General features: G+C 49.8%; 1 protein-coding gene across 4 annotated transcripts in view; it reads left to right on the top strand.

Moving 5' to 3' along the window:
- The first annotated feature begins 983 nt into the window (after positions 1–983).
- The window catches only part of PPFIBP2 (PPFIB scaffold protein 2), a 144,059-nt gene continuing 127,107 nt past the window's right edge, over positions 984–17,935 (top strand). For 3 of the 4 annotated variants that reach the window (XM_087433271.1, XM_014782637.2, XM_087433270.1), the window contains exon 1: positions 1,002–1,127. The gene's annotated coding sequence lies outside the window, so the exon portion shown is untranslated. Of the gene's footprint in view, positions 1,128–17,935 lie in introns of all 4 variants that reach the window. The other variant, XM_087433272.1, reaches the window with a different exon arrangement.

The raw sequence follows: 17,935 nt of genomic DNA, 5'->3' as shown, positions 1-17,935 counted from the left end.
TCTGAGGCCCACAGGGATTTTAATCAGCTGAACTGAGCAACTAGTCCTTGGAGGCCCAGGCAGGGCAACAACCTAGCAGTACAACCAAAGGGGATTCAGGCGGTACACTAGGGGAAGGCGTTGGACTAGGTCCCCAGGGCCCAGTCCTACACTGATTCTAGAATCCATTCCTGTGGTCAGACATCACGAACGCTTTTCTTGGGCCTATGGAACCCCGCCTTGGTGCTGGGCACAGGGAAGTGCTTCTTGTCCTGGACTGTTCACAAGAACCGGCTCCAGTGTCTTTGGTTGGCGCTGACCGCTAGAGGGACCTCCACCCCAGGTCTCGGGGTTCGAGTGAGCGGACCCTAGGGTGACTCAGCCGTCCAAACCGCGCGGGGGTGGGGGTGCTGGTGCTCAGAGACAAGGGATGAGGATGCCCTCAGGCCCGCCTCCATTTGGACGGGATCGCACGGGTCCGGGAAGTCCGGACACCTTCGGGTTGCTGCGCTGGGTGTGCCTCTAAAACGTTTTTTCTATGGCGTCTCTCTTTCTCTTCCTAATTCTCGACACAAGTTCCCTTTCTGCTTCCTCGCTTCCATGCCCTGCGGCCGAAGAGCGGTTAGCGAATGGCTGGAGAAGCCCACGCGACTGGGAGCTGGAAGCGCCCGGCGACCTCCCCGGGGCCGGAAGGGTGCAGGAGCGGGGCGGGGTTCCAGGGAGGGGCGTGGCCTCCCAAAAGAGGCGGGGCTTGGGGTACTCCCACGATGGTCCAGGGGTCGGGGGCGGGGGCGGAGCTGGGGTGGGAGCTGGGGCCGGGCGGGGGCTGAAGCAGGTTCGAAGAGGCGGGATTGTCGAGGCCGGTCCCTACCGGCCGCAACGGTACCCGAGGGGGAGGGGGAGTGGCAGAGGGGCGGTCCCAGAGGGGGTGGGGGAGCGGGAGCTCCGGGACGAGCCTCCCGCGGGTCCCCGCCCCCGTCACGTGGGCTCCAGACCCTGCCGCTGCCGGTCGGTGCGCTGGTTGGTGGGTCAGTTGGTCGGTGGGTCAGTGGCCTGCAGCTCGGTTCTCGGCTCTCATATACGGAGGTGGGAGGGACACAAGAGCGGCCCGCACACCTGAGCCGCGCGGAGAGGAGCCCCGCACCCAGGTCAGTGGGCTGTCCCCACACCCCCAGGCCCGCTGCGCGGTCCGAACTGGGAGCCCGCGCAGGGGCATTGCTTGGGGAACAGAGAGCCCCGAGATCCAAGAACCACTGGAGCGTGGGGGTCAGTGCCGGTGTGGGCGCCAGAGCGTGTCCCAGCCTCGAGGACGGGGGCCGTTCTCCCCTTCTCTGGCCAGAAGATGGGAGGAGGGTATAACTCCTGCGGATTTGCTCCGAGTCTCCGCCCACCCCTGCCTGGGATCTACGGACAGTCCGCGCTCCTACAGGTGCCAGGATGGCCCTGGAGATGCGCAGGGTGGTCGGTCACCTCAGTTCTGTGCGGTATGACAGAGCTCTGTTCAGTCAGCTGGAGCAGCCGCGTAATCTGGAGAGCCCAAGGCGGTCGGGAAATTTACGGTCTATTTGCCCAAGCAAATCCGTTCGGCAGAGCGTGTGTCCAGGTGCAGCGCCTTGGCTGAGACCGACTCTGTTGTCATTGCAAAAACGCAGCGTGCTTTTCAAACTCGCAGGCCACTGCGTCCCAGTAGACTGCAAGTGGGGATGGCCCTGTTTGAAAGTGGGCTCCTCCTCTGCCTCAGGACGTCCCTACGCCAGACCAGCGGTTCTTCCTCAGATGAAAATAAGATTATATATTTAAAGACCAGAACTTCCAACTTTGGGTAGGATCGAAAGGGGCATTCCAGCAAGTGTTTAATCCTCTTAGAAAACAAATTATAGTTTTAGAGCAGCTGGATATTTGGTATAGATCCGCCTCCCTTTCCATATTTTGGTCTACTTCCTGTCTTTCTCTTCATCTCTCCTTCCTCTCCCTGTTCTTTAATTGATTATAATACAAATCCAAAATGTTTCCAAATTGTATGTTGCATTTTGTGAAGTTAAATGCCCAACTACAGAAAGGTAGTTGGCTGCAGACATAATTCATCTTTAGCATGTTCAGTCTTTGATTACCAGTTGTATATGGAAAACACAAAATGGTATTTGATTTAGAGATTATTTCTCTTTTGGGTTTAAGAGAGGCAGCCCATTTGTATTCTGTTTAAATTCATATTTAAACGACTTTGAAGTGGGACATGAGGGAGACTGGTGAATTTTCATTTACTGCATTCATCCATGATTTTATTTATACGTTGTTATTATTACTTTGAGATTTGATGATGTGCCAGCTATTAGCTTATTGCTACTGAGGAGACAAACTGAGAATCGTGGTCTCTTCTTTACTGGGGTAGCTATGGCAGGTGCACTGCTGTTAGGACTAAGTAGAATGAGACAAATGCTATGAAGGAGGTGAGAGCAAAGAGTTGTGGGAACTCCTGTGCTTCGTCGGAGCAAGGAAAAGCTGAGATCATTTCAAGAAGGGAGTGACGTGTGTGTGATGGATCTCAAAAGGATTTCTCCTGGGTTTCTCCAGGCAGAGATGGGTAGAGGGTGACCTGGGCTGCGGGAGCTGGGTAGGCAGGCAAGCACTGGCTAGACTAGCGGTAAGAAGTGGCAAGTGGTCTAGCTTGGCTCCTCTGGCGAGTGGTAGACAATGAAGCTGGTGACAGAGATGAAACGTGTTCGCGGCGGGCCGCGAAAGCCAGGGCCAGAAGTCTGGACTTTGAAAGTACGAGCATGGGAACCAATAATGAGTTTCAAGCAGGGGATTGGCTGATGGTTCTGTGAGTTGAAAGTCAGGGGACCTTGGCCCTTGATTCTCCCAACCCCTAGCCTGATGTGGAGAAAATCCAGTAAATGTTTGTGGAATGAATGGTCAGGCAACGCTTTAGAGCAGTGCTTCTCAACCTTTAACAAGCTTAAGAATCGCCTGAGGATCTAGTTTAAATGCAGATTCTGATTCCTAGGTCAGGGGTGGGACCTGACATTCTGCATTTCTAACAAGTTCCCTGTGGTGAGATCCCTTCGCTATCTATAGCAAGCATTAAGAGCAGTAGTTTGCAAATCTAGGTATGCCTCAGAATCATCTGGGGAGCTTTTAAACTATTCTGATAAAGTAAGTCTGGGGATGTTTTTATCAAGTTCCCCCAGGTGATTCTGCTGAAGGCCGTGTGGGAACTGCTGTCATGGACTCCGGCGGTGCGGGAAGCAAGGACTGGAGGGAAAAGACACTGGGGGTGGAGAGGTCAGTTAGGACACTGGAAGGTCAATCAGGACAGAAGTGACAAGGCCGTATGTTGGGCCTGAGAGGGTGGAGCAGGTAGGAGAGACTCTAGAGAGAGAGAATCTACAAGCCAGAGGGCCAGGGAGTGGGCTGTTCAGTCTCTAGACTGGACGGGTTGAGAAGTGAGGAGGGAGGAACAATTCTGGGAGAATTCAGCTTTGGACAAGGAATGGCATGCCCTTTAGACTGTAACATTTGGGATAAAATTTGGAAGTTGTTTTTTACTTGGCCATTGGAAATTTTTTTTCCTGAAATACAAATTTGTTCATGATGCTCCCCCGTTTAAAATCTGGTGGATCCCCTGTTGCAAAATATGAGAAGGAAGAGCTAATGTGAACACAACTGATGAGACCTTTAAACATTTGTTAAGTTCCTAGACTGTGTACCCCCATTCAAGAGGTGACACTCAGGGAAAAAAAAAGTGACACTGTCATCACTTGGTGTGGGCACAACCAGGCTGAAACTTGGCAGCTGTGTGTTTTCCTGAGTCACTATTTTTCCTGCTTCCTCCTTCCTCAGAGCAGTTCCACTTTATGCTTCCTGGCATCATTCTTTGGTTTCAACACTTGATGGCACCTGTGTGTCTCAGTTTTCGCAGAATCCACAAGTAGTCTCAGACAGGTGGGCTGTATCCTTTATAGACTCTGAAAGCCAGGTCTCGTTCGATCTTGGGGATCTTCACCAGGCCGGTCTTATCTCTCACACACTTGGTAAATAATTGAGGAGATGCTGTCATAGAGCGATCTGTTTCATTTTAGACCCAGATCTCCTCAAGGACTTTCGAGTTCCAGGGGGCTATGATACTCAGCTTTGTTTTCAGGAAATTTATGATTTCTGTTTAGTGCTCCTGGGTAATTCTCGCTTTGGTGGTTCTCGGTAATTCTCACTTTCATTTCTTCTCTCTGTCACATACACATTTATGCACACCGAGAATTGAGCATTCATTGTGCACGATGCTTTTAATCACTGTGTTCCATGTTGTGTAGTAGTCTTGGCCTCTGTAAGGCACGTGTGGATGGAAGGTCTAGACAAGATGGGATAGGATTGCCTCTCTGAAAGGATCAAGTGTAACATTCTTGTTTGGCATTCAAGGCTCTGCAGAGGCTAGCAATCATTTAGCTCGCCCACTGCATCTCCACTGTTCCCCAAACTGAGTTGCTCAACAATTTCTGTCCTTTCTGCCTCTCTGCCTTTGCATACACTATTTCCTCTTCCTGGAAAACCCCTTAGTCTCTGCTCTGAGAGATGAATGGACTCTTATCACTCCTTCAGAATGCAAATCAAACTCTTAAAACACCTCTCCACCCCCCACCTCGAAATCATTTTCACTCTGCTCTCTAATATTATGTTTGTATAGCATCAAATACAGATCTCTGCTGTGGTACTTAGACACTTCATTTGCATGTCTGTCCACACCCACTCCAAACTCCGAGCTGACCTAGGGCTGCATCAGCCCTTGTGCGCGGCCCTACGTTTAGCAGATGTTCAGGAAGAGTTTGTGGTAGACACGGGCCTTGAGAGCTGGCTGGTTTTGCAGTGTTTGACTCAGTAAAGGGGGCAAGGGAAAGGTTATTCTGTGCCAGAGATGAGAGAAGGAACAAGAGCAGACCTGAAAGTCTAGGACAAGCCCACCCAGGTGTGGCCCACATGGCTAGAGTCACAGTGTGGCTTGAGGAGGGGACACTGGGAGAGGTGAGGCTGGAATCTCAGGCTGGGCAGAGATCATGGAAGGCCTTGAAAGTTGGAGCTAAAGAATTTAAATTTAATTACAATGACATTGAAGGAGTATGAAAAAGACACGATGAAAGCTGTGCTTCCAGGAGGATTCAGGGCTGGGAAGGGCAGGTTGGAGAGACAGCAAAGAACTGGTGAGAATGCGCTGTTGGAATAACCCATTGGGGTAGATTAGGACCTAAATCAAAGCAATGCATTAAGGATGAAGAGGAAGAAACAGGCAAGTGAGCTTGCCAAGAAATCCTGCAGGATTTGGTAACTGATTGGATTTGAGGGAGAGAGAAAAGAGTCAAATTGGACACTGACATTTTGTGCTAGTTTGCTGGGAGAAGAATGAGGCAATTGTTAGCAGCATGAGAGCATGGAGGAGCTTCTTGGAAGGGGGAAGGGAAATGAGGGTGGTTGATTCCTTCTGGAATCAGGAGGCAGCCATGGGTAGTTTCTTGTATGCCTCATATTTTTACTCATGAGGATGGTGAAGCCCAAAGAAACCTACCCAGTGTCACCCAGCTGCTGGTGACAGAACCCAGACCACCTGGCTCTCTAGCCTGGGGCTCTACCCTTTGTAGCACAGTGGGTTTGGTCAGAGGAGAACTGTCAGAAGGTCCAGATGGAGATTCCATTAGGCAATGAAAAACGGGAAAGAGACCAGGTTTGGGGATAATTCAGTCTGCAGAACAGCTAAGGCTGGAGTCTTATAGGTCAAGGACTCAGTGGGGAAGTATCTATTGGCAGCCAATGCCAAGGGGGGTGTGAAAGCTCATGAGTCCTCCTTTCTTTCCTGTGGCCTACTGTATGTGGGCTAATGGAAAGTAGGGAGTGCTTTTATGGTGTCGGCACTCTTACACTTCTTAGCGCTCAGTGTGGGTACATGTGTATTAAATGATTTTTCTGGGAATGCAACCACCAATCTATCAGTTCCATGGGAAGATGTATTCTAAGACCTAAACACCTTTTTTCTTTCCCAACAAACTTTTAGGGACACATCCAACCAGTCATGAGAAGTTGCCCGTGTAGTATGGGAGTAGGGGTGGTGGGGGGCGCCTGTCTGGGGAAGGCAACCAGCCGTGAGGACATTTTCCAAGCAGGGGCCTGTGTGTAGGGCCAATGTGAGGGATCCGGATGTTTGAGTGAGGGCCACAGCTGTCAGATGAGGAGAGAGGACCTTATCTAGAATCTGCCCTGCTGCCAAGAGACTCAGTGGCCCTGAGGTTGGATTTCCTTCCCTCATCACCCCTCCCTTCCACTCCTCTCTGCCCAGCCAGGCTCCTCAGGCTCCTGCTTCCCAGGATGAGTTCTACCTGTGCCATGGCACAGCGATCGCCTTAGTGCTAAGGAGGGCTGGGTTTATGCATGTGAAACATTTAGATTACTGCCTAGCTTGTGGTAATTGCCAAATAAAAACAAAGACACAAGGAATGTGGGATTCAACTTTGAAGGCAAACTCGTCAAGCCTCTTGGCTCTTTTGAGCTATGTAGCTCCATCTGGCAAGTTTCTACGTTATCCTGTTTTGAGTTTTTGTTTTTGTGTCTTTTTTTCACTGCTCACCCGTGGTAAAGTATCACAGTCAGCCATAGATTGCAGACTTGAGATTTGGGTTGTCCCTGTCTCAGGAATGACATGCAGAGGTGAGTGGGTAGACCGTCTCCTAACAAATCTCCAAGAAGAGATTGTTAACTCAGGTGAGGCTATGGGGAATTGATCTTATCGTGGCCTCCCTGTCACCCTCCCTTGCCTACAGCTGCTATGACGTTCCCAGGTGGCTCTGCTTTGGGTATCTGTTTCCTCCTGGTGGTGAGGACAGGCCTAGGGGAGGAGTTGATCCAAATTCCAGGGTTGCTTTGCCTGCTAGGGGATAGCCAGTGCTTGCTGGTCTCTGGGAGTGTTTAGCAGGCATTGTCAGAACTCCTGCCCTGACTGCCGAGTAAGAGTAAAGACATAAATCCACAGTGACTTGTGTGCATAGTTGGAATGTACCACTCAGATATAGCTGGGCAGGGATCACTCTGACTGGGAGGGCCACTCCTGTGACTGCACTGAATTGTCCCAAGGGTCTTCTTAGCCTACTTCTCCAACCTGCTTCTGGCAGAGAGGCCCAGAGGGCCCTGCCAAAAGGAACTCTTTGGTTTGGCAACCTGTGTGTGTGTGTGTGTGTGTGTGTGTGTGTGAACGTATGAGTGAGAGAGAGAGAGAGAGAGAGGTAGAGAGAGGTAGTTGTGTAGGAGCCAAGACGTCTGCTGTAGGGACTAAGGAAACATAGAAGGGCAGAGCCACAGCTCAGACTAGGAAGGCCAAATATGAGTTACCTTTGTTCCTTGCATGCATACGTGGCAACTCCTCTCTCTTCAGGAGTGACAGTTTCCTTCCCCCAACACAAGGCCTTGTTTTCCCTGAGTCAAAGAGATTTTCGCATGAATAGCTAGCTCACTGGACTGCTTTGTGGAGGCAACAGGGGCTGAGTAGACTAGCCTCACAGAAAGCTGCCTCCAGAGGGAAGGATAGGGTGGAACTTCCAGCTTTGGTGGGTTTTACAAAGGGCTTGTCTCATGAGGTGGGTAGTGTTATTCCTAGAGAAGTAAAGTGATTTTTTTTAAGCTTCCAGAGTATTAGATTTAACTTATTGTCCAAACTGGGACCCTTTCAAGAGTGAAAGGAGGCAAACAGATGCTAAACTGGATGGGATCCTGGGATGGCAGGACTGTCTCGGGTGTACTGAGACGTGTGGTGTCAAACTCCAAATGCAATAAGCAAGCAAGGCAGGTGAGGGGGGAGGATTGGGGAGAGAGGATGGCAGTAGGAGGAGGGGAGAAGTTAGAACTTGAATTTGGGTGGGAAAGGCAGATTCTTCTAATTCAACATTTTACTAAAGCAAAGGAATCATTCTTGGCTCTGACACCTGACCTTGACTGGATGTCATGAAAAAGTTTTATTACATAAGCTCTTCCTGCAACTGGCCAAGACATCTGGTTCTTCAATGCAAGGCTGCTCACCCGGTAACAACAACAAGTGCCCTGTGTGTCCATCTAGGTTTTCGCTGCCTGGCTTGCTAGAGCTGCACAATGCCTCAGGCAGGGATTATTGTCCTGCTTCTGGAGAGGAGGAAACTGACTCCTCCTGCCCACCCCCTCCTTCCAGCATGGCAGGCAGTGGTTTCTCCACCATGAGGACTTGGCCTCCTTGGTCTCTGAGGACCCTGGTAGCTCTCGAGTGTGGTCTTCAGACAGCCCTCCATTTGAATCCCAGCTCTACACAGACTGGCTGTTGCTACTTTGAGCAAGTCTCTACCTCTCTGAGCTTTAAGTTCCTTATCTGTTAAATGGGAACAATAACAGGCTTATTTCATTTGGTTGTTGTGAAGATTAAATGACATGATGCACATAAAATGTTGGCTACAGTGGTTGGCACATCGACAGGTCAATAAATGGTATTATCATCATTACCATCCTTTTCTCAGGAAGTCTGGCAAAAATACTTTGTCAAGAGGAGTGATGTACATCATCCAGAGGGCTTATTCTGAAATTCCAGGGGGGAAGTAGCATGCCTTGGGCCTCCAGGTGTGACACAGAAAGGACAGCCATGGTGGAGGTAAGCAAGAGGTCCAGGAGGCAGAAGTGCATGGCAGGGTGGGGAACAGCCTGGTTTCAGATGGCCAGTCACCAACGTACGGGACAAGGGTGACAAACAGAGCTCAGAGCCCAGGCCAGCTCGATGAGACATGGCAGGGTAAGCACAAAGTCCTGCCCTTAGGCTCCAAAAATCAATTGGTGTGTTTCCTACCCAACCATGTGGAAAAGCGCACATAAATTGGCTTAGCCTGGCTGCATTAATAGAAGTCCTGAGTTTAGACCTTGCTGGGGGATCATCCCACTTTTCCCTGCACTGGCCCAAACTGGCCACATTTGGAGGTTGTACCCTGGGCACCATACTTTGGGAGCAGGTGGAGGAGGGACCCTTAATGCTACAAAGCTGGAGACTCTGTCCTGCAAGCTTTGGAAGGACCTGGGACAGACAGGAAGACACCAGACCGTGATTGCAATTTTCAGATGGGTGAGGGAGCTATCATCTTCATCGCTCAGAGGGCAGAGTTCAGGGTCCATGGTGGTGACGATAAAGAGAATTAAAGAGGAGGCAGATTTCAGTTTGATGTGATGTAAAAAATTCCATATAACTCAAGCGTACCTCTAGGGCCAGGCAGCTCTTTTAGAGCATGTATTGGAGTCTGCCTGAAGAGGGTATTGTCCAAGCGGTATTGACAAGAGAGGAGTTTGTAAAATAACAAGGGAGGCAGAATTTGCTCAAAGGTAATAGGTCTAACTAAAAGTGCTGTAGGATTTTAGGGGGATAATTGGTGGCTTCTGAGCAGAGAGGTGACTTGCAGCAAATGTAGGGTGGAATGAGGGTAGAAGGCAGGGGAAGGGCAGCGGTAAAGCTGTGCAGAAGCTTATAGAATCTTCTCTATATCAAGTCACAGGCTGAAGTCCCACTCAGTAACAGGGGTTGGGGGAGAGGAAAGGCTCTGAGGAAATGCCTTTGTGAGCTGAAACTCTGAGGCTATGATCTCCAAAGAAGTAATTGTACTGTGTGTATTCTCTGCTGATGTCTACCTTGGCCCAGCCACCTGACTGGGGCATGAAGCCTTTTATAGGCTCGTGGGCCACTCCTTGAAGATTTTGAGGACATAGCATCCTCTGTCCAGCTTGGCCTCCCTCCTGGAGCTCAGAACCCCAGAATCCAAGAGGCGATGGCAGGTATAGGAGAGAGCCAGCCAGGAGGGCACTGGGCACGACACTGGGAAGTTGGACTGTCTGTCTGCAGCCTGGGCCACAGAGCAAGCTTCCAGCCCCAGGAGGAGGCGGGGAAGGGCTGTAGGCAGCAGGGCCTTATTCAAGTAGGCTGAGGTTTTGGGTGGGGTGTGGATGGGAGGATGGAGAGTGCTGTAGTTAAGCTACATGGATTCCTGAGGAGCATTTAGTCCTGGCCTAGGTGGCAGGGAGGGGAGCCTGGCGGTAGGAAGGGAGGCCATGGAAACCCCAAAGTCAGAATTGGCCCACTGGATCTAGGGAAGCTCTCACCCTTTTAGGAACAGAGGTAGAATATAATTCTTAAGTATTCTGGAATCAACAGACTTGTGACCTCATTTATTATTTCAGTCACCAAATGATTTTTGATCATCCTCTGTGCTTAGAACTGTGATGGTAGGAACATGAGATGAGTAAGACATGTTCCCTGCCTTGGTGGAATTTAAGGAATGTACCCTTTACTCAAAATAGGCAGTAATAACCATAGAGGAAACACAGTAAGCATGCAGAGAAAGGAGAGGTTGGGGCACTAGGCTTGCTGAGGAGGTGGCATTTAAGGTAAGTTTCGAAGGAAAGACAGGGACCCGAGACACCCTTTTCTATGGGGTGAAGGGCATGTCTAGCAGAGGGAACAGCAAGGCCCAAAGAAAGGCATGGGATGGTAAGTTAAGGGGCAAGTGTGGAAAACAGCCAGTGGTTTGGTTTGGCAGGAACTGAGGAGTAAGCGAGGTTAAATGGGGAACCAGGGATTGGAAATCATCCTTCATTAAGTACCTACCGTACATCAGGCACTGAGTACAGAGTCATCTGTGCTGCTTACATCTCACAGGAGCCTTTCAGGGCTTTAACCAAGGAGGAAACTGGCTCAGGATACGTGATTTTCCCAGGGTTTCCTGGCTGGTGAGTGGCTGAAATGCAATTTATGCCTAGTCTACCTGATCCCCAGACCTGTGTTCTTCCCACTCTATTTGCCATTACGTTGAGAGTCCAGATTATTCAGAGTCTTAAAATTACCACGAAGACCAGCTCTTCATGTTGAGGCAGGAAGACGGTCAGTCTGCACGGGTCAGCTGACATTAACCTGTGAGAAGCACTTGGTGGACGTGACCAGATTATTATGATGCATGGCCAGCCCCAACAAATATTTACGTTTACACACACATACATATTTAGGAAGTAAATCTCTAAAATAGTAGAAAGTTGCACCATTGTTCCTGGTGTCATAGAAACTGTTACTTCCTGAGCACTGTAGGCAATTGCTGATTTCATGGCTGACTTCCTCTATTTTCTCTCCCACTCAATAAAGTATATTAGAATGGGGCAAGATAACTGGAATCTTCTCTAGTTTATACAAAAAGATTTTTGGCTTTAGCTACTTTATCATTAGTAACAAGTTATTTACAACCCACCTCACCTGTTGGTGACCCCAGGGTGTCAGCTGTAGAGGGATGTTAATCAAGATGGTATTCTGGAGTGGGTTGGAAGGGTGGGGTGAGGGATGCGAGTCAGAGAAGCCTGGGCAGTAACCCAGGTGGGGCTGTGGGGGTGGAGAGGAGGGGCCGGCACAGTTCAGGAAGCATTTGCTGGGAGCCTGCCTGTGCAGGGGTGTGGAGTGGGCACTGGGACACCTGCAGTGAAAGGAGAGCATTGTTTCCACAGTGACATGTTCAGACTCTGAGCAGATGGCAGCTGTCTGCTGAAATTGGGGTTCTTTCTTATCCTGTATCCTATAGAACCACCTAGTCCTTATTGCTGTTCAGGTCTGCCCAGGGCCCCATCCTCTGTCCAGCTTGGCCTCCCTCCTGGAGCTCAGAACCCAGATCTAGCCCTGGTTAGCCATACCGTGCCTCTGTTCTCAGGGTGGACCTGGGTCCTTCAGGCTTCCTAATGGGAATGTTTCCCTAAGCCCAGAGAGAAAGCCTGAGAAGACCACTTAGGAAGGCTGCAGTGCCAGATAGGGTAGCATCTGGTCTACAGTGACTTGGGACCTCATGTTAACAGGGTACTTCAGGTGGGACAAAGCTCTACCCCCATGTCCTGCTTACTAATCATGAGCACTTTGAAAACTGTTAAGGGGTGTTCCAGGGTCACAAATCCAGTCTTTAAATGTCATGATTACTTATATTTGAAAGAAAATTTTAAATGAATCTAGTGACAATTGAATGAGGAATGGCGTTCATGAGAAGGATCCTGGAGGTTACCTGAGACACGCTTCTCGTGGCATCACTGTTACGCACTGTGAGTGGAAACCTTTCCTCAGTACCTCCAGGATTCAGTGCCTGCTCAGCTCTAGGTGTCCTGTAAGAGTGTGGTATCCACTAGGAGCAATTGCAGGCCTCTCTGGGACATAAGTACAACTTGGCCATCTTCTTTCAAGGCCACCTCAGTAAATAAAGGCTCTCCTGATGCCAGTGGCCCAGGGACCTCCTGCTCCAAGGCTGAAGCCAGCTACATGTATGGTCAGGATTTGGCCCTTCCTCTCCCCAACCCCTAGAGCCCAGCTTCAGCCTCCATGTTTGGGGTCTCCCAAGTCCATCTCCCCAGCTGTGACTTTTTTGCCAGGTGACTGCCCCCAGATGGCACTTGAGCATCATAAACTCTGCCAGCTCACTGTCCCTAAATGGGATGCCTGGTGAGACTCTGGTGGAATGGCTGAGGAAGGCACCAAGAGGCTGTAAGAGCAGGCACGTGATCGACAGGAAACTTCTGCTCTGGGCAGCCTGGTGGCCCTGGCCTTCCTGTCAGATATGGTAGAGAGGCTCAGAAAGCTTGGAGCAGGTGCACTGTGTTTGTATCCCCAGGGTGCTCCTAATTGGGGCCCGGCTCCAAGAGATTTGGCAGCTTCCCAGAGAGAGTCAATGTCATATATTTTTCCTGATCTCAACATTTAGGCCCTGATAAGAGGTCTTGGCTAAATCTGTCTTCCAGAATAGCGCAGTTAGGGACATGTTCTCTGAGAGGGGACAGGCTGGGTGTCACATATTTACTGAGCCTTGTGGTTTACTCTGCCCTCTCTCCTGACCCTCTGACCAGCCCTGTGTGGGGCAGGTGGTATTATCTCCATTACATAGTAACCTGAGAGGTTAATGTATGTTACCCGAGGTCAAAACTAACCCAGTGTAAGTTGTAGAGCCGGGATTTAAATGAAAGTCAGTCTGACTCCAAATCTTGGACTCTTTCTATTGCGTCTTGTTCCTCTCCTTCCTCAAGGGAATGAGAAAGGAGCCGCAGACAGCTCAGGGTTGGACTGGGCTGGGGTGTGGGGCCTCTGGTGTCGGCACTGCCTTCCCCTTCTGTGGCCCTTTTGAATCATACAGGCTTCTCCCCCTTTCACTTTGAGTCTGAGGAACTGTTCAGCTATCTCCTGTGGGAAAATAATGACCCTGCTTTGTGGAAAAGAAGAGGTGAGAAAGATGGGAGAGAGGCACCCAGGAGCTGTTGCAGATACTTCCACTCCCTGGGAGTCAGATTGACAGACTTCCAGAACCAGAGCTCTGGGCGCCCAGGGCGGGGAGACCGAGTGCAGTGTGATTCTCCAGCCGGCTTGTCTTTGGTCTGCAGGAGTGTGTGTGCAGATGGGGGATTCCTGGATCACTTTTCTTAGGAAAGTCCCTGAACCGCTTTCTGGCCTAAGTGGTCTTAGGTGGGGGGAAGTGATCTGGGGGGCAAGTGTCTTGTGACTGGTGAGCTGAGGTTAGGGGCCCGGCCCTGCCCTTCTCTCCCCCATTATAAGCTGGAGTTGTTGAATTGGGCTGAAGAGAAGAGGGCTGGGCCCAGGGCTCTTGGTTCCTTGACTGCAGCTTGACAGGTCGTCAGGCTGCAGGGTCTTGGGGTTTCCTCTTTGTAGGTGCCAAAGTCGGGCCTCACTAAAAGGTCTTGTTTTCCAGGTGCAATTGACTTAGAAAGAATGTAGATAAAAGACTATCAGGAGTGGTTCTTACCTGAATGTTGTTTAAAGTCTGAGGATGCAGAGCAAAGTCTCTCTTAGACTGAGAGGGAAGGGGGACGCCAATGGATGAGAGCAGAGGCCCACGTCTTTGGAGAGGAGGCTGCCTTCCTTCAATAGGTTTGCCTAGCTGTGTGTCCAAGATCTGATGAGAGTATGTATTAGTTTGCTATGGCTGCTATAACAAAGTACCACAGACTGGGTGGATTAAACAACAGAAATTAACTTTTCTCATAATTCTGGAGGCTAAAGTCCAAGATGAAGGTGTTGGCAGGGTTGTTTTTTTCTGAGGCCTCTTTCTTTGGCTTGTAGATGCCCATCTACTCCCTGTGCCTTCACATGGTCTTCCCTCTGTACTTGTCTGTGTCCTTATAAGGATACCAGTTAGATTGAATTAGGGCCCCCCAATGACCTCATTTTAACTTAGTTACCTCTTTAAAGATCGTATTTCTAAATACAGTCACATTCTGGAGTACTGGGAGTTAGGACTTCAACATGTGAATTTGGTGGAGGGGAGACACAATTCAGCCCATAACAGCATGTTTCCAAATTCCTCAGTGGACAAAGCTCAGTGTCGTGGTGAGGGATGGAGAGGCACTCACTGCTAGTCCCACCAAAGGACCAGGAGAGGAAGGTAGATGAAGCCCAGCCAGAGGAGGAAGCTTGACTGGCCTTGTCCAAAGGCTCAGCCCAGAAAAGTCCCGGCTGAGCTGTTCCCTTGTGGTCTGGGCTCTCTGGCAGCAGTGGGTTCTGTGCAGTGTCTTCATCTGGCTCCCATGTGGCCCTCAGCCCTCCAGTGAAGACAGACCTGCTAATACTCTGCTAATTCCCTCCCGCCCAGGCCTGCAGAGGAAGCCCCCTTCTCCTCTGACAGAGGCAGGAGCCAGGCTGTTGTTGCCAGTGCACCCAGCCTGTCTTTAGGAAAATTCTTTGATCTCCTACAGGTTCAAATTTTTTTTAATGCAAAAGGAAAACTATTGCACTGATTCAAAATTAAACTGTTTAACAAATGTTGAAATGAAGGTTCAAAATACAGAATAAATTTTGATTAATTCAATTAGTCTTTACCTAGAGCCTGCCAAATTCTAGGGCCTGTGTTCATCCCCAGGCATCCTACAAGCCTCCTAAAGGCTTGTAGGAGGTAGCTGGCTGCAGGCTAAAGTTATGCAGGAGGCCCCCGAACACTCGAGATGATAGAGACATCTTGCCAAGTCAGATCTGTTTTTTTTTTTTCTTGTTGCTTAGCATTCTAAAATAATAGAATGAGGAGAAATGCCTGGTTTTATCATCTGTTAGGGGAAGCTACATCCTCTTCTCCTGTTGATCCTTTGGGAACATAATCACATTTATCAATTATGTCTCTTGCTCATGCCAGGCCTAAGCATGGCCAGATTCCCCTTACGGCAGAGCTGCCTTTGCCTCTTGGCTATCAGGCTGCAAGAGAGAGGGACCTCAGTTATGGAGAAAGCGAGACGGGAGAGGCTGCTGTGGACAACTGCCCACCCTTACTTCAGAAAGCTGGCCAAGGTCTGTCTCTGTCACATATCTCTTCTCCCTTTGTTCACCACTCAGATAGGCACACATTTCACATTTTGTGTCAGCCAGCATTTACTGAGTGTCCATCTGTGTCAGGTTCGTTGCTGGGCCCAGAATAGAAAGAATAGAACATACTCTTTACTCTCAAGCATCTTAATTTAGAAGAGGAGACAGACATACTGAGGAATCATATAAGCAGAGCTGTAAGTGAGATGATAAAGGTGCCTGCACTGGGAAAGATGGGTTGAAGAAGGGTCAGCTATAAGGAGGAAGCCTAGAGGAGGCAGCTTTGGCAATCCAGGTGAGAGATGATGAGGATCTGAATGATGATGAGATGAGTGTTTGGTCAGATGTTAGGACCTTCAGGAAGTCTGAATGGCACCATAGACAGAGCACCATATGAGGCAACAGGAATTTGGGTTCAAATCTCAGTTCTACTGGTCCCCAGCAAGGGAGGGTGGAATCCTGTGTTCCCCCCTGGAAAAGCCTAGATTCCTAAGTGGTGGGGCTTAAAAAAGATCTTTTATTATTTAAAAAAAATCAAAGATACACAAAAGGTGACAGAATAGTATAACGACTCTTCTTACCCATCACCCAGCTTTAACAATGACCCCTTGCTGGTTATAGTTTTTAGGGAGCAGGTTTTGAGGTGAAGCTTTTAGGAAGTATTCAAGTTGAGGTTGAATTTGAAGCATTTCTCTGACTCTGTCTATCTTCAGGTTGAGGCAGTGAAACGACTTGCTGTCCATTTATTCCTCCCTGGAGGTAAATTTGTGTGCGTGCATGCATGTGTTCTCTGCTGTGAGAAGGAGAACGAGGGTAGCTTTGGCTGAAGGATGTGTTCTGGGGTTGAGGAAACATACTGCCAGCAGGTTCCTGTCAGTGGAGTCAGGTTCTGTCTGCCACGGGGGTAGGTGGGGTTTGGACAGGGGAGAGGATGGAGGTAAGGACTGCATAGGGGGGCGGTTTGCAGAGTCAGACACCATCATTAGCTGTTCACTGAAGGGTGCTTGTGGCCTGGGGCCTGATTCATGCTGACCAAACTGACAAGGCTAGTCTATAAACCAGACACCAGTGCACTAATTTACTTTGGCAGGTGTTGTACAGCGGCCACAACACAAATGCCAGCCTTCCCAGACCACCTTCCTGGCATTTCCCTACCTGGGAAAGCGAATTACAGGGTCATCTGCAGGTTGCTGGGGAGCCAGGATCCCAAACGGAGGCCTCTGTGTGGCTGGTAGCGGTGTCACCCCAGGATGCTATGGGGCCTTCTTGCTAGTGATCAATTCCTACCCCCAGAGATGGTGTGTCAGTCACCAGTGTGCCACACAGACCAACACTGACCAGTCTTCCACTGAGGGTAAGTCGGGTTGGGTGGGGCATGTCGTAATTGTTTGTACTACTTATATGCCCTCTGGATTTGGCCCCGACTGAAAAATAAGACCCGGAGTCAGACAGATGGAAACAAGATATCAGTTCTAGGGCTAATCAAGATGCTTAGAGAATGCAGCCAATAGGGTTCCCAATACATCCCTTTGCTGAATTAGCATACCCACCTCTATCAGGGACCTGGATGAATGCAGTCCTCCGCCCAGGGCAGGCCGCTTCCCTCTGGCAGGGCGGCTCTGGACAGAGGGAAGGATGGGGCTAAGCTGCACATGCCCAGTTCCTTCTCTCATTCCCACCAGTCACATACTTAGCTGCCGCCAGGTGAGGAGGTCCCAGAAAGAGAGAATGTCGGTGTCCTCCCATTGGATATTCCCATCGCAACGTGAAACAGAAACTAAATGAAGGTGTGAGCATGTGTTGTGGGTCTCAGTAGAGGTTCTCTTGGACAGGTAGGGGTGGGAATGCTGTCATAGAGGAAGGAGAATCATCTGGGCCTTGAAAAATTAGTTTTGATGGACAGAGACTGGAGAAGGGACCTTTAGCTTGAGGGGACAGCATGAAGAAGGCACAGCAAAATGAGAAGGCTCTCCTGTGGCTGGAGGATTAGGAACTCAGAAGAATGCGGTTGGAGGTAGCTAGGCTTGGTGAGGAAGTGCTGCACGGTGGTTCAGAGCATAACCTTGGAGTCAGACAGCCTGGCTTCAAATCCCATCTCTGCTGGTTCCTGGATGTGTGATTTGACCAAGTGCTTAAACTCGCCAAGCTTCAGTTTCCTTGTCTGTAAAATTTGGATAATAACAGATATGGATATTGAGATACGAGATACATATAAATGCTCAGCTCAGTGCAGAGCGAATGTCTGATAAATGGCAGCCATTATTATTATCACCATGTGTTGAGGACAACTTGGGGCCAGCTAAGAAATGCCTTGGATGCCAGACTCGTGAGTTTGCAGTGCTGTGGGAGAGGCCAGAGGTTGCTCAGGTGAGAGGAGGCTCTCACTGCTGAGGTTCTGAATACCTGACCACAGGCTGGGGCAGCTGGATTGGGCAGGGTGGGATGGAGAGGAGCGTCCCTGCATGGAGCCATCCCCAGGGACTGTCTGCTGTTTGAAGGCGAGGGAGGGGTCAGGGAAGGGTCACAGGGGAATGCAGTGTGTGCAGTCCGAGGAGGCTAGGACCTGCCAAGCAAGGACCATGTTGAGAGAGTTTCTGATCGTGCTTAATCTCA

Source organism: Ceratotherium simum, chromosome 7 (genome assembly GCF_057802395.1).
Source record: "Ceratotherium simum simum isolate JZ-2026a chromosome 7, ASM5780239v1, whole genome shotgun sequence".
Taxonomy (NCBI): Eukaryota; Metazoa; Chordata; class Mammalia; order Perissodactyla; family Rhinocerotidae; genus Ceratotherium; species Ceratotherium simum.
The sequence above is the reverse complement of the archived record's forward strand: the minus strand, read 5'-3'. Positions and strand labels throughout refer to the sequence as shown.